The 13075-nt window shown below is 38.4% G+C and overlaps 1 long non-coding RNA gene across 2 annotated transcripts in view; it reads right to left on the bottom strand.

Moving 5' to 3' along the window:
- The window catches only part of LOC148675253 (uncharacterized), a 57809-nt gene extending 45085 nt beyond the window's left edge, over positions 1 to 12724 (bottom strand). For both annotated transcript variants that reach the window (XR_015935482.1, XR_015935481.1), the window contains exon 1: positions 12581 to 12724. This is a non-coding gene — a long non-coding RNA (uncharacterized LOC148675253). The remainder of the gene's footprint in view (positions 1 to 12580) is intronic.
- Positions 12725 to 13075: the final 351 nt, after the last annotated feature.

Below are 13075 nucleotides of genomic sequence, written 5' to 3' on the forward strand. Positions count from 1 at the left end.
AAAGCTGTTGACCCTCTCCACTGCAGTACCATTGATGTGAATAGGTGTGTGGTCTCCACCCTGATGTTCAGAGAGAGGTTGATCTCCTGGCACCATACTGCCAGGGTTTCAACCTCCTCCTTGTATGCAGACTCCTCACCATCTGTGATCAGGCCAATGACTGTTGTATTGACAAACATGATGATGGAGTTTGAGTTATGCCTGGTGACACAGTCATGGGTAAATAAGGAGTAGAGGACAGGACTAAGCACATAGCCTTGGGGGGCTCTAGTGTTTAGAGTCAGGGTAGAGGATATGTTGGTGTCCACCTTCACCACCTGGGGACGTTCCGTCAAGAAGTCCAGGATCCAATTACAGAGGGAGGTGTTCAGTCCCAGGTCCTGGAGCTTGATGACGAGCTTTGAGGGCACTGTAGTATTGAATGCTGAGCTGTAATCAACAAACAGCATTCTCACATATGTTCCTTTCTTATCCAGGTGTGAGAGGGCAGTATGGAGGGCAGTGGCAATAGCATCTTCTGTTGACCTGTTCTGGCGGTATGCAAATTGAAGTGGGTCTAGGGTGTCAGGCAGTGAGGAGGTGATGTATGCTTTGACCAACTGCTCGAAACACTTCATGACACCTGATGTGAGTGCAACAGGGCGGTAGTCATTTAGGCAGCTGACTCTGGATTTTTTAGGAACAGGGACAAAGGTGGTTTTCTTAAAGGAGGAAGGAACTATAGACTGAGCTAGGGAGAGATTGAATATGTCCGAGAAGACATCTGCCAGCTGGTCTGCACATGCCTTCAGAACGCGACCAGGGATGGCATCAGGGCCAGGAGCCTTGTGTGGATTGGTCTAACCAGAACGCCTGCCCGTTTACCCCTCTTCCTACGACGCCATCTTCTTCCCAGTACAGGTACAGGTGAGACACCACAGTCCATATAGTCGGCAGTAATTATTGGTGTAGATTTAACTGTGTTAATATTCGATCTTATGTTCATAAGTGTTTGTCGCTCATAACTAATCACTGAGCAAGCAGTATGTGCAGTTAGCAGTACGAAAAACAACAAAAAATAAAGAAATAGACAAGGACGAATAGGAGCTCGCAGGACGGCAGCCTTCCCTGTCGGCGCCATCTTTCTATTCTGACTTCACACCTCTTGATTGGCCTCTCTTTCTGTCCCCTGCTCCCGCCTCTCACTCCTCCTCCCTCCCAGCCTTTGTTCTCCCGCTACATTACCTTTGCCTACTGCCTTGTCTCTCTCACACCTGAAGAAGGCTCCACGGCCAAAACATTGTGTTTTCTCTTTTATTTTTTTCAGCATGGAATAAACCTATTACTTATCTCATTAAGCTAGCTAACCTAGTTAAGAAAGTTGCATAATTTAAAGACTGTAGCTCTACCTAGTAACAGCAGCAGTGTACCAGAAAAATATAACACCTATCATGAGCTCAAATCTTTGCTGTGCAACTTCAGGTGCATTTAAAGTTCTTATTGTACCCAATTCCAGAGAGAATCTTTTTGGAGACCTGACTTATGATCATGTCCAAATTCTAGAGGATAATCAAAATCGATTTAGTAAAGGTACATCTTACTTAACTAACTTTTCAAAGTTCTTTGGACAAGCAACAACAGTAATGGATAGAAGCAGAATATACTGTATGATACCTCAAATTACAGGTGGTAGGCATTCAATGAAATGTAAGTACTTACGGTCTCTTTATATTTTTAAATCTTGTATTGATTTTCAATGTCCTTCCAACTCATAATGTCTTTCAAAAATCAAATTTAATACAAGATTTTAGTATTTTTCTGTACTTTACTGTATTTTTTATATGTATAATTTATGTAATGTCACTTGAAAAATGCTCTATATTGAAATACACTAATAATAGAAAGTTTATTGATTGACAGTCAACATAATACATCCCCTTTTCTTTAGAATATTACCTATAACACACAGGTAAACGTGTCATGAATACAAGAGGCTAAGATCATAGGTGTTTTGCGATAGACTAAATCTGACAAAGTGAATAAGTAATCAGGTTGAAATGACTTATCACCTATTAACATAGTAAAAAATCAAATGATAGTAGGTTACCTGCACTAAGCTTCAATGCTTTGTCTCTGCTTCAGAGAATGCTGCAGAGCTTCAAAAGAATCAAAGGGGCGCTTTTCACCTCAAGTCTGGTAATGTGTAAAATTAAAGCTCTTGCTTAGCAGATATGCTTTGAAAGATTTGCACTGGGTGTGTTGCATGACATTTTCTGATTAATAGAAGGGCTTTAACGCATAATTACAAATTTCAATTTAATTTTAATTTATGGGGTACTTCTCATCCAAAACATAAGGTTGAAAACCTCATTAGATTATAGTTACTATTTTTGCATTATGAAACCCTTGGATATTAATGTTACAATTGCAAGAATGTTGTGTTTAAAACCTCAAATTGAAGAAAGAAATACTTTTTGAGGGATATAATTAAAAAGACAACCCTTTCTGTTCAAAACAACTAGTTGTTTTCTTGTTTTAAATATAACTATCTATATTCTGTTCCTACGGTACTGTATATTCGTTTTTTGGATGGGCTCACAGACCACATTCCTGTGACTGTTTCCCCAATGTGACCGTTTCCCCAATGTGACCATGCCTGCAATATACTTTTACCTCAATGTCCTCTAAGAAATGACTCCCATGAGGAAAATAATCACTCTGATTGCTATGCAACACACCACATTGACTAGTTAACAAGCATTTTAAGAGTCAGCTAGTGCTCTGTGTACAAAATGTCAAACAGTGACAATAGCAGACATCCTCGTAAATATTCATCTGGAGCTATAACCTTGCATTTCTGTCCTTTTGGTTAATGAAAGTAACTAATTTTGAAAACTACCTTCCTTCAATTCAGAAATATTTAAAGTCTATATGACATATCCAAAGCTTACTTTACTGTACACTAGGTTTTCTAATTGATCTCAAAAGATTTGTTTTTTCTTTCATTACTACACTAATACAATAACCTTTGCAGACAAAAACATATGCAGACATTTAAGCAGCATCTGTCATTTTAAAAGATGTCCTTCTGCGCTTTTTGTGATATATTTTGTCAAACTACTTTTTTTCAATTGAAGTATTACATTGTGCAATAAGTACATTTATTGTTTTAGAGTTTTAAAAGACTGAAGCTGGTCTCTCCTTACTCTAATGTAAACCTAGCTATTTCAAGACTGGGTTACCAAGACATTTTACCATCAGGTCTTGAGTGGTCTGCTTTTGTGCTTCATTTATATATTGCTTTCTTGTGGTGTATTATAACTCTCTAAGTTCTGTTTATATCATATCACTGTGCACACAGAAATAAAATGGGGGAAAATGTGGAGTTCCTCTAACTATAACTGTGTTTCTACTTTCTTAACAAAAGGGAAATAAAATAAGAGTTAATGATACATTGATAAAATACATCTGGGGAATTCTAGATTAACTTATATGTAAGTAAGCAAAATAAATGCTAATGTAAGTAATTCATCATCATTAATGGTATTAACATAGTTTTAAAGTAAAGTTTAGGAGGAGGTCAAACCCTTACCTTTTCCATGTCTGCTTTCCTATATACTGTATAAGAATCATGGTTCTATTTCATCATTTATACATCACTGTGCCAAATTACACTCATCTTGATAGAAGACTGATTTACCTCACGCCTAACTGCAACTCTGTCACTTGCTTCTCCTTCCTCCTACTCAAGGAAACACAAACCCTATTTTTCCCAACTATTCATTAAAGTCACAGGATGATAGCCCGATTTCACAATAAAATCGAAACTCCCCTAGCCTTCACTTCCCAGTCAGTTGAACTCCACCTCACGTCCCCTACACAGTCTTCCTAACCCTTCCCCAGACAAGTAACCAGCATACAGTAGCTATGACTGTATGACCAGCGTAGCTATGAGGTGATGTATCCCTCCTCCAAACCAGCAACCATAGTTGAACCACAGCTGTATCACCACTGAGCTTTGCCCAGCAATCCTCCTTCAGATGCCAGTTCCATTCTAAAACTGCAGCCGCCAATGACTCTCACCACGTCATCCATGGAGTCCTCATCACTAATTCCATCTGAAAGCAGAGATTGGACTGTGGTTCACCTGCAAAGGACAATGAAATGACCCTGAAAGAATGGGTAGTTTCCTTTTCTCATTATAGTTTCAAGAAGCAACTTTTCACTCTCCATCTTTGATACTTTTACTCCCTTGACCCACCTCCGTCCCTGCCTGGTCCATTCTTTCCTTTCTCCTATCCTCTCTTTGTCCCTTCCTCAACACTTGACATTGGAACCCAGTGTGCTGAGCCCCAGAAATGTCTTTTGTGTTTTTCTCTTTTTCCTTAACCCCAACTACCTCTTCTCTCTGCACACAGCTATCAATATCTGCTCTGCCTTCCCTACTGGCCCAAATACAAGATGGTGCACTTGCGTCCATCATTGGTGTTCCCTTAGCCCTCAGATGTTCTGGTCACAGCCCAGACTGTGGCAATGACTGGTTGTGGAATTCCCTTCCACTACTCCCTGCTGGCACCTCAACTGAATTGTTTCATTCACAGATTTCTTCCCCCACCCCCTCCACCTTCATCTCTAGCCCATGTGCCCAGTGGCTTGAATATCATCCTCATTTCAACAATGCCTCTTTCTGGCTCCAGCTCTGAAATACCTTTGCAGCCTCATGTTCTTTCTTCCTCTGAAGACTTCACCTCAGCAGTTCCCCTTCTGCTCCCTCAGAATGTCCTCATCTTCAATCCTCCCCTCTCACATCAATAGATTATTTGAAGGGCTGACATGAATCTGACCTCCCCTATCCGCAATACCAGCAATTTTGCACATTATAGGACCATAATTTGCATTTCTGTCTCCATGATCCTAAAGTCTGCAGATCTCAGCTCCTTTTTGTCCCCTTACAATCCCTTTATATTATAATTATTGTACAAAGCTCACTCCCGACCCTTCTTGCCCTCCTCCCTTTCCTTCTACATTCCTGACCACCATCCACACCTCCAAAGTGAGTGGCCCAAGATCACTCCCAACACCTTCACTGGGGACAACAAATCTGTAGCAATTGTAACTCTTTTGGATACAGAAATGTCATCTACATGTGCTGCTGTTGAGGGTTACGCTTGTTGCATGGGTGTTTGCAGCCCCTTGAAGTAGAATGGGCTTCTGCTTGAAGTAATTCTGCTCACTCTGAATGTTACAGCATTCAGCAGTTACAGATTATTACAGCACATGTTCCACTCTACCAATATTTCTGCACTAATTTTGGAAGTTTTCCTACACCCAATCCCTCTTTTGCTCAATTTTCTTTGTCATCTCACTTTCAGTGCTCGTCAGGGGCTTGTTGCTCTTCACTCTTCTTTAACAGCTTATAACAACCTCCATTTGGTGCTTACTGGGCTGGACTCCTTTTTACTTAAGGAAATTAACAGAGGATTTATGATCAGCCACTTCTCTGTTCCACCTTTTTGTTTGGGATTAGCCTAATAAGATCAAGCAATTCCATTGAGATCTAGCAAAGTGTTAGACAGCACATTTGTTTTCATAGATTAGCATGGTGAAAAAATTCCTTCCTAATCATTGTTCCTAACTGTTCCTATCCTTCCTGTGTGCCTACATATACTGTACATTTCATACACATAAATAAACAGTACATAAAGAGCTTGGGCAAATGTTAATTTTCAATTGCTTGTCTGTCAATCATTTCCATTCTTTTTTATGAAACATGTCAGATTCTCAAGAGCGTATGAAAGAACTCTGTAGAAACAAAATGCAAAATTGAGTTATAAAGCTGCCTTATCTGGTTTGCAACATATTGCATACCCCTGACAATCTCAGGGGATCATTGGGTTGGCTGAAAAAGCCGTTGTCTGTGTTTTTGCCACAGATTTCAAGAATGTATTACTATATAAATAATTCAAAGAGACAAAATGTCCCATTCTTTAAAGCGATTCTTTGGCTCACATTTATGTGGTAATTTATCATGTAATATACTGTATCATGCAACTATGTATTTTAAAACAGGAAAGCATATCAGAGAGATTGAATTACTGTGTGCTGTAATGTACCTACTTCGTATTCATGACAAATACACAGAAAAATCTCAAGTACACAAGGCAAGGTAAAACACAGCTGTATACACGTACATGTACTAGCATGTAATTTATCCAACACAGTAGGATAACAAAGTAATTACCAGACAGACAACAAAAAAAGGCAAACAAGTATATATGCTGCACTCCGGAAGTGGACAGCATGCAGGCAGGCAGGAGGACTGTAGTGCAGGAAGAGTAGTGCAAGCAAGCCTGGTAGGGAAAGGGTGAGCCACCAAGGTCCAGAACTGTACTACAGTAAGTCAAGAGGGCTTCAGAGAGTGGAAGGGTCCTACCTTCTAGACCAGGCAGGGAACTCTGGAGGGCTCTGGGAGATCGGCCAATTCAAGGCGAACACCGTCTTGGGGGGCTTGGGGGGTTGACCGTTGGGGAGTTCTTCAAAGAACAAGCCCGGCTTGCACTGTCAGCAAGGCCAGGAACTCCTCTGGGGAAGCACCTAGAAGAGGACGAAACCAATTTCCCAGGCACCACCTAGACTGGGCCGGCAGAGACATCTGCTTAGATTCAGTTCCTCAGTTCCCTCTTCAGACTGGACTTCCAGTCCCCTTTAAGCCTCAAGGGGGCAAAAGCTCGCAGACAGAGCCCAAGCAAAGTGGAAACCAGGAACAGGAAGGGCTCTGCTGGGAAGCTGGAATGGTGGCTTAGAGGTGAGATAGTGATAATGCAGGATTTGGGCGAGCATAACAACATGATGAATATACTGTAAAAGCATGGTGTACTTAATATCCAAATATTTGGTGCTAACTCATCTGGATGAGAAAAGGAATGGAGGAGATAGTAGTCTTTGGAATGTAACCATTCTCAAGGAAGGGGTCTACCATGATAATATTCTCCTTAACAAATGGTCCGTGAATGGACTTGTCGTCACCAACACCTTGTTTTTTCCAGACAAAAATTAACACAAACCATCCTGGCAATATCCACAGTCAATTAATGTACGCATTACAACATCCACCGCGAGATCTTTGCCGTCAAGAAAATGCCTGACGATTTAATATGTTAGACTCCGTTGTGAATTGTATCAAGGCTCGAAAAATTAATTCACATCTGCTTTGCTCAACTAAACAGGCTCACCCCTCTTACTGAAATGGTGCTTTTTTATTAGTTGTTGTTAATGTTTTTTTTCTGTAAAACACTTTGAGAAGCCACCTTTAAAGGCGCTATATCAAATTAAGTTTATTATTATAATATTTATTATATGTATGTGTGAGTGTGTGCACACGCGCTCATGTTGGTCATTGTGAATTTCTGGGGTTCCTATGAGAAGATGACTTGTAGGTGGTACTTGGATGCTTTGGTTGGATTAGGGGTGGTACTTGGTCCAAAAAGTTTGAGAACCACTGCTATAAATGATTAAAAACTTACAAACTTTTCTTTAGTAGAAATGTGAATAGATACAAAAGGGCAAGACAAAAAGACAAAAAAAAATCCTAAGGCTGGAAAGGAAGATAAATAGCTCTGCCATAAACTGAATTTTCTACCAATTAAGCTTTTTTGCCACTTGATAATATTCAACTGTCTCAATGAGTGAGGAGTAACAATATAACGTAATTAGTTGCACATTCCCTGGGGACTCAGTGGAGTTGCAGTGTATTTGTTGATCACACAACAACTACTTTATAATGTAAGAAAGAAAACCAAAGATGTGAAGAAATAGATTTCTCAGACAAGTAAATTGAGATGTAAAATAATAATATTATCTGAAAAGTAAATTGATATGTTAAATAATATGCTAATAGTTCAAGTTATGCATCTCTTATTCTTTCTTGCTAACAACAAACATGCAGCAAGAATACTAATGGGCAACTTTAATTTAGTCAGGAGAAACCTAAGCAAAATAAACCTTGCTGATTAAAGATATGGAAAAAATGGCTGTGAAGTATTGCTGTACAAACGTCCTATGCCTTGAAGTTCTTCCTACTGTATATATAAAATAAAACTTTGTTTGGAAAGTTTGACTGGCAATGTGAGGCCTGAAATTCAGAGCCTGAATGACAACTAATTTATTCAGATGAATGGAGTGAAAACTTTCATCGGAGGCCTACTGTGATACAGTTTTAAAGATTTTATATGAATTGTAAATTGTTTAACAGAAAGTCAGAGAGTTTTCTTTGTTGTTTTTTTGCAATTTTCAGCAAAAAACAATCTTACTTGGTTGATTTATGCCATTCTTAAAATAGGGTTCAGTACAAAGCAACATGTATAGGTCTATGTATTTATCTAGCAAAGTTACTTATATACAGAACATTTAAAGTTGGTGAGAACACAGCAAAAATGAAAATAGAACCCTCATTAATAATAACAGATTGCATAACAGGTAACAATTTGAGTAGGAGGCATTTTGGCAGGTTAACATGGACTTCGCTGATACAACCAGAAGGCAGAATGAGATGCACGTTGGTTTCTCGGATGTTTACAAATTTTCCCATGGACAGCAATGCAAGCTGTACTGCTTTTAAAATGTCAGCTTTGAACTTGTAAGTTCTTTAGAGCAGTCTATGTAGGCACTTCATTGTAGAGTCAGTGCTTCTTTAGGTTCATGTTGAGCAACTTCATACAAATTCATACATCTGTGTCAACCTGGTAAGACCAGGAAAGATGCCATTAGCCTCTAAGTGCATTAATCAGGCTGGAAAATGAAAGAATTAGGAGCATGTATGTGAAATTACACATCATGTCCATTTCAAATAAAAAATGTTAAAACTTGGAGTAGAACACCTTACTTAGTGTTGTCCAAGTAAATTTAATAAAGAATATGTGAGTAAACAGAATGTGTACTACCCTCCAATGGTGCTGCTGTACTTCAGATAACCTAAGTGTTGGAATTTGCTCTTTTTAGTCAGTCCCCAGCATATAAAGTAGTGCATTTATAGGGTAATAATTAATTAATAATTGCTTACACTTATATAGTGCTTTTCTGGACACTCCACTCAAAGCGCTTTACAGGTAATGGGGACTCCCGTCCACCACCACCAATGTGCAGCCCCACCTGGATGATGCGACGGCAGCCATAGTGCGCCAGAACGCTCCCCACACATCAGCTATCAGTGGGGAGGAGAGCAGAGTGATGAAGCCAATTCATAGATGGGGATTATTAAGAGGCCATGATTGGTAAGGGCCAATGGGAAATTTGGCCAAGATGCCAGGGTTACACCCCTACTCATTACGAGAAACACCCTGGGATTTTTAATGACCACAGAGAGCCAGGACCTCGGTTTTATGTCTCATCCAAAGGGTGATATGGCTGATATGCAGGGTGATATGGCTGCTGGGTACACTCTCACCAGACCTCTTACTCTTTAAAGCAGATTAATATACTGCACAGTAATGGCAAGAATAAAATAATTTTCAGTTTTAAGTTGTAGAATGACATGTTTAACAACATGTATTAACTAAATTTTAAAAATGTATATTTCTACTGTGCAATTATTTTTTGGAGACTAGATCTGTTAGAAATAATGCACTCTTAGGAGAATTTAATGATTCATTATTCAAAACCATTTCTCATGTTTCAAGTTGTCAACTGTTTGTCTTATGAACTCTTCTTATAGTCTTGTAGCAGGTAAAATCTCTCTATTTTTGTTGTGTCTCTTTTATTTTGCTTTCAGCATGAAATAAACCTTTACCTGTTCTTTGCAGCCTATGCATACTGACACAACTACCTACTCAACATGAACCTATTGCAGATAAAAAAGACCATAACTCCACCACAGTACAAGTTAATTACTCCATAATGAATATGATTACATTTAATATACAAATGTATGAACATGGAAACTGTTGTTTCATTTCACTGCGAATGAGTGCATGAGTAATAAAATTCTTAGTATAGAAAGAAATATTTCTGATTATCGATTAATTGTTAATATAGAACATTAATGATAGTAAAAAAGCCTCTGTCAAAGACACTTAATTACTTATCACACAGAAAACTAATACTTTCTGGACATTTTTCAAATGGACTTAAAGAACAGTTAAAGAGTTAAGCCCTTCCCAGTGATATTTATACAGTATGTTGTCAGCCCACAATTGATCCATGGTTTTTAAAAGCCCAAAATCAATGTAATGGCCAAGTCAATCACAATTTCAAACCTGAATTGATTAAGAATGGGAATACAAACAAGAAGAGGCTGTTTTACTCATTACTAATTAATCTCATTTAGTTCTCAGCAACTAATTGATCTGAGGAACTCATCCAATTGATGGAATATGCAATTGTGTTACTTTTTCTTAAGATTGTATTTATATACTGAGATATTAAAATGCAATAGATGCTTGTGGTTCCAGCTCATGTGTTGTCTTTTTGATGCATACTGTATATGATCAAAGTACAGTAAATGTTTTGTGTGAAAGTGAATGGGATGTAATGTTGTAAGTCAAATTTAATTATCTGAACTGGCCTATGTTTAGAAAACAAGTTTTAAGAGTCTTTCTTGTGAATGTCATTTTTAAAGTGTGTCTCTGTCTGAATTAGTACTTCTACCAATGGAACAGGACTCGTCATATCAGTTCTCTTAACAGGTTTGATTTAACATGGAAAATTTTGTTTCATTTATAATGAGGATGTCCTTAGGTAGCCAGATCAAGCAAGTACTGGAACCCTTTGTCTTTGTGCACATACAACAAAACAGTGTATGAGATTTTGGGGCCTCAAAACCCAACTTTAACAACAAACAACTTTACCAAGTAGATCTAGATATATTCCTAATGTACTGAAGAGAGTTTGGTATCTTACTGAGATTAAATGAGAGTGACAAGGCCTTCAACAGAATATATCCTATTTTGGGTAGTAGTATGTGACAAACAGTGTTTTAAGCAAGTGAATCAGTGAACTGAACACTGTTGTGAAAGATGAGGCTCCCAACGTAATATGTGAATTCTGTTATTCTCCATTGCAGTGGAATAAATATACTATCTTAGCAAATTTAGTGAAGTTCAGATCTTATGTGAGATTTAGTTTGAAAGCCATTATTCTGGAAAGAGTTAAGCAACTATGGAAGCGTATATCTATGTTTGTGTAACTTACATATTTTTCTTGTTTTGGTAGTTATTTGGTAGAAGGTAGAGGAAAGAAAAGCTGAATTTTAATATAATATTTTCCAATATAAGGGGTCATACCTTCTTAAGACTTTATGAAAAAACATTTGGTACTTACCATTTTAATTCTAAATTGTGATTAAATCAAAAATTTTGTTTTAGACAGAGACATTTTTTGTAACTATTAACAAATATTGACATACTGTACTAGAGTGCTGCTGAGTCACAGATATCTAGTTCTGGGTTTGATTTCAAACTGGGGTGTGTTTTTCTTCTTTCATCTTGTGTTTGCCTGGGTTTTGTCCCGGGATCTCCAATTTCTACGTGCCATCAAACCAGACACGCTGGCTAAGCTAAGCTTAATTGGAGTTTCTAAATCACCTCTGCAAGCATGCGTGCGGAGTGGTGGACTGGTATTTCACACAGGCTCCCATTTCCCCTTTGGAACTTATTTGTATGGTATTTCTACAGACCTGGCCAGGAATGCTGTTGGCAGAGTAAAATGGCCTGAATCAGCAAATCTTTGTTCTGTTGGACTATATTCATGAAACAATTAATTGAGTTATAGTCCTGGAGCTGCAGCATTTAGCATTCTAGTATGTGAGCATAGAGCCCACTCTATATTTCAGAAGGATCTAGAGAGATGCAGAATACATTCAGCTAGCACATGACCCACCAAAGTTTGGAAAGCCTGTTTAATACCATAAAGATTATGTAGTATGTTAGACACTTCAGCAGTCTAATTGTGCTAAAATAAACATTTATAACAACATTTTAGCGTCAGATAAGCTTAATCAAGGGCCTTAATCAAACACTGGCATGGAAGTGGAAGAAAGATTCCACTGGCATGGAAGTGTAAGGCATTATACAGGCTGTCAACAGTTCACTCATCTGGATAGGCCACAAGCTGTAGCTGTGGCCCTGCCTATTTGATCAGTACTTGATCTTTAAGGACGTCAACCACCATTCTTCACCGTATGAGGGATTGTAAAGATCATGAGCGACATTGACTCAAGACAGATTCTCTGTTCCACTTCTATTTTTATTTTCTTTTTTGGGTCTGTTTAATTTTTTATGCATTTATATCCTAACACCCTGAATTTCTGGCAACAATACAAGGGTTTGCAAAAGTACAGCTGGAAACTAAAATGTGTCTTAGTAGTCCTTCCTGGATCAGCCTGTCACAACTGGGAGCTCGTCACAAGGAATTATTTTCTAAACAACCTTGAGAGAAGTATTTTAAAAAATAACAATTTCTCAGTTACATTAGGAATGTGTCTCATTTTTAAGGTTAAAGACACATGCCTCTGACATAAGTTGGCAGTAGGCTGTATTTAAAAGGCTTGCTCCTTTTGATGGGGTACATCCCACATCCAGCAGGTAAAATAAACTAAATTAGTACTTACCTTTTTGTTTCTAGAGTGTATTATGGTAGGAGGCCAAAAGAAAAAATAAGTAAGTCTGAAATGTTTTGTATCTACTGTCAGTCTTTCTAAGGTCACATACCTGTTTAATAGTCGAAACCACATTCAGAGTCAGGGCCAAATTTAAACTCTGGGAAACAGCTACCAGATGACTGCTGTCCTGTTTTCACAGTGCCCTCGTCTGGACTGGAGGGGAGCTGGTCTCCCCATCCCTTTGGAAACACTGGTGTTTTAAAAGTAATTATTCAGTTTTTTAAGGAAAATATATTGAAGAAATATTTTCGTATTGACTGAGGTATGTTTTAGGTATTGTGTTCTGGTGAATAAGGGTATTTATTAATTTATGTGGGTAGCTGCATCAGCATGTGTAGGCTACAAAGGAACAAGTAATAGGTTTATTCCATGCTGAAAAGAAAACACGTTTCAGCCATGGAGCCTTCTTCAGGTGTGAGCTCTTTTTCTTTCTTTTCTTTTCAG

Source organism: Lepisosteus platostomus, chromosome 3, assembly GCF_059453375.1.
Source record: "Lepisosteus platostomus isolate fLepPlt1 chromosome 3, fLepPlt1.hap1, whole genome shotgun sequence".
Taxonomy (NCBI): Eukaryota; Metazoa; Chordata; class Actinopteri; order Semionotiformes; family Lepisosteidae; genus Lepisosteus; species Lepisosteus platostomus.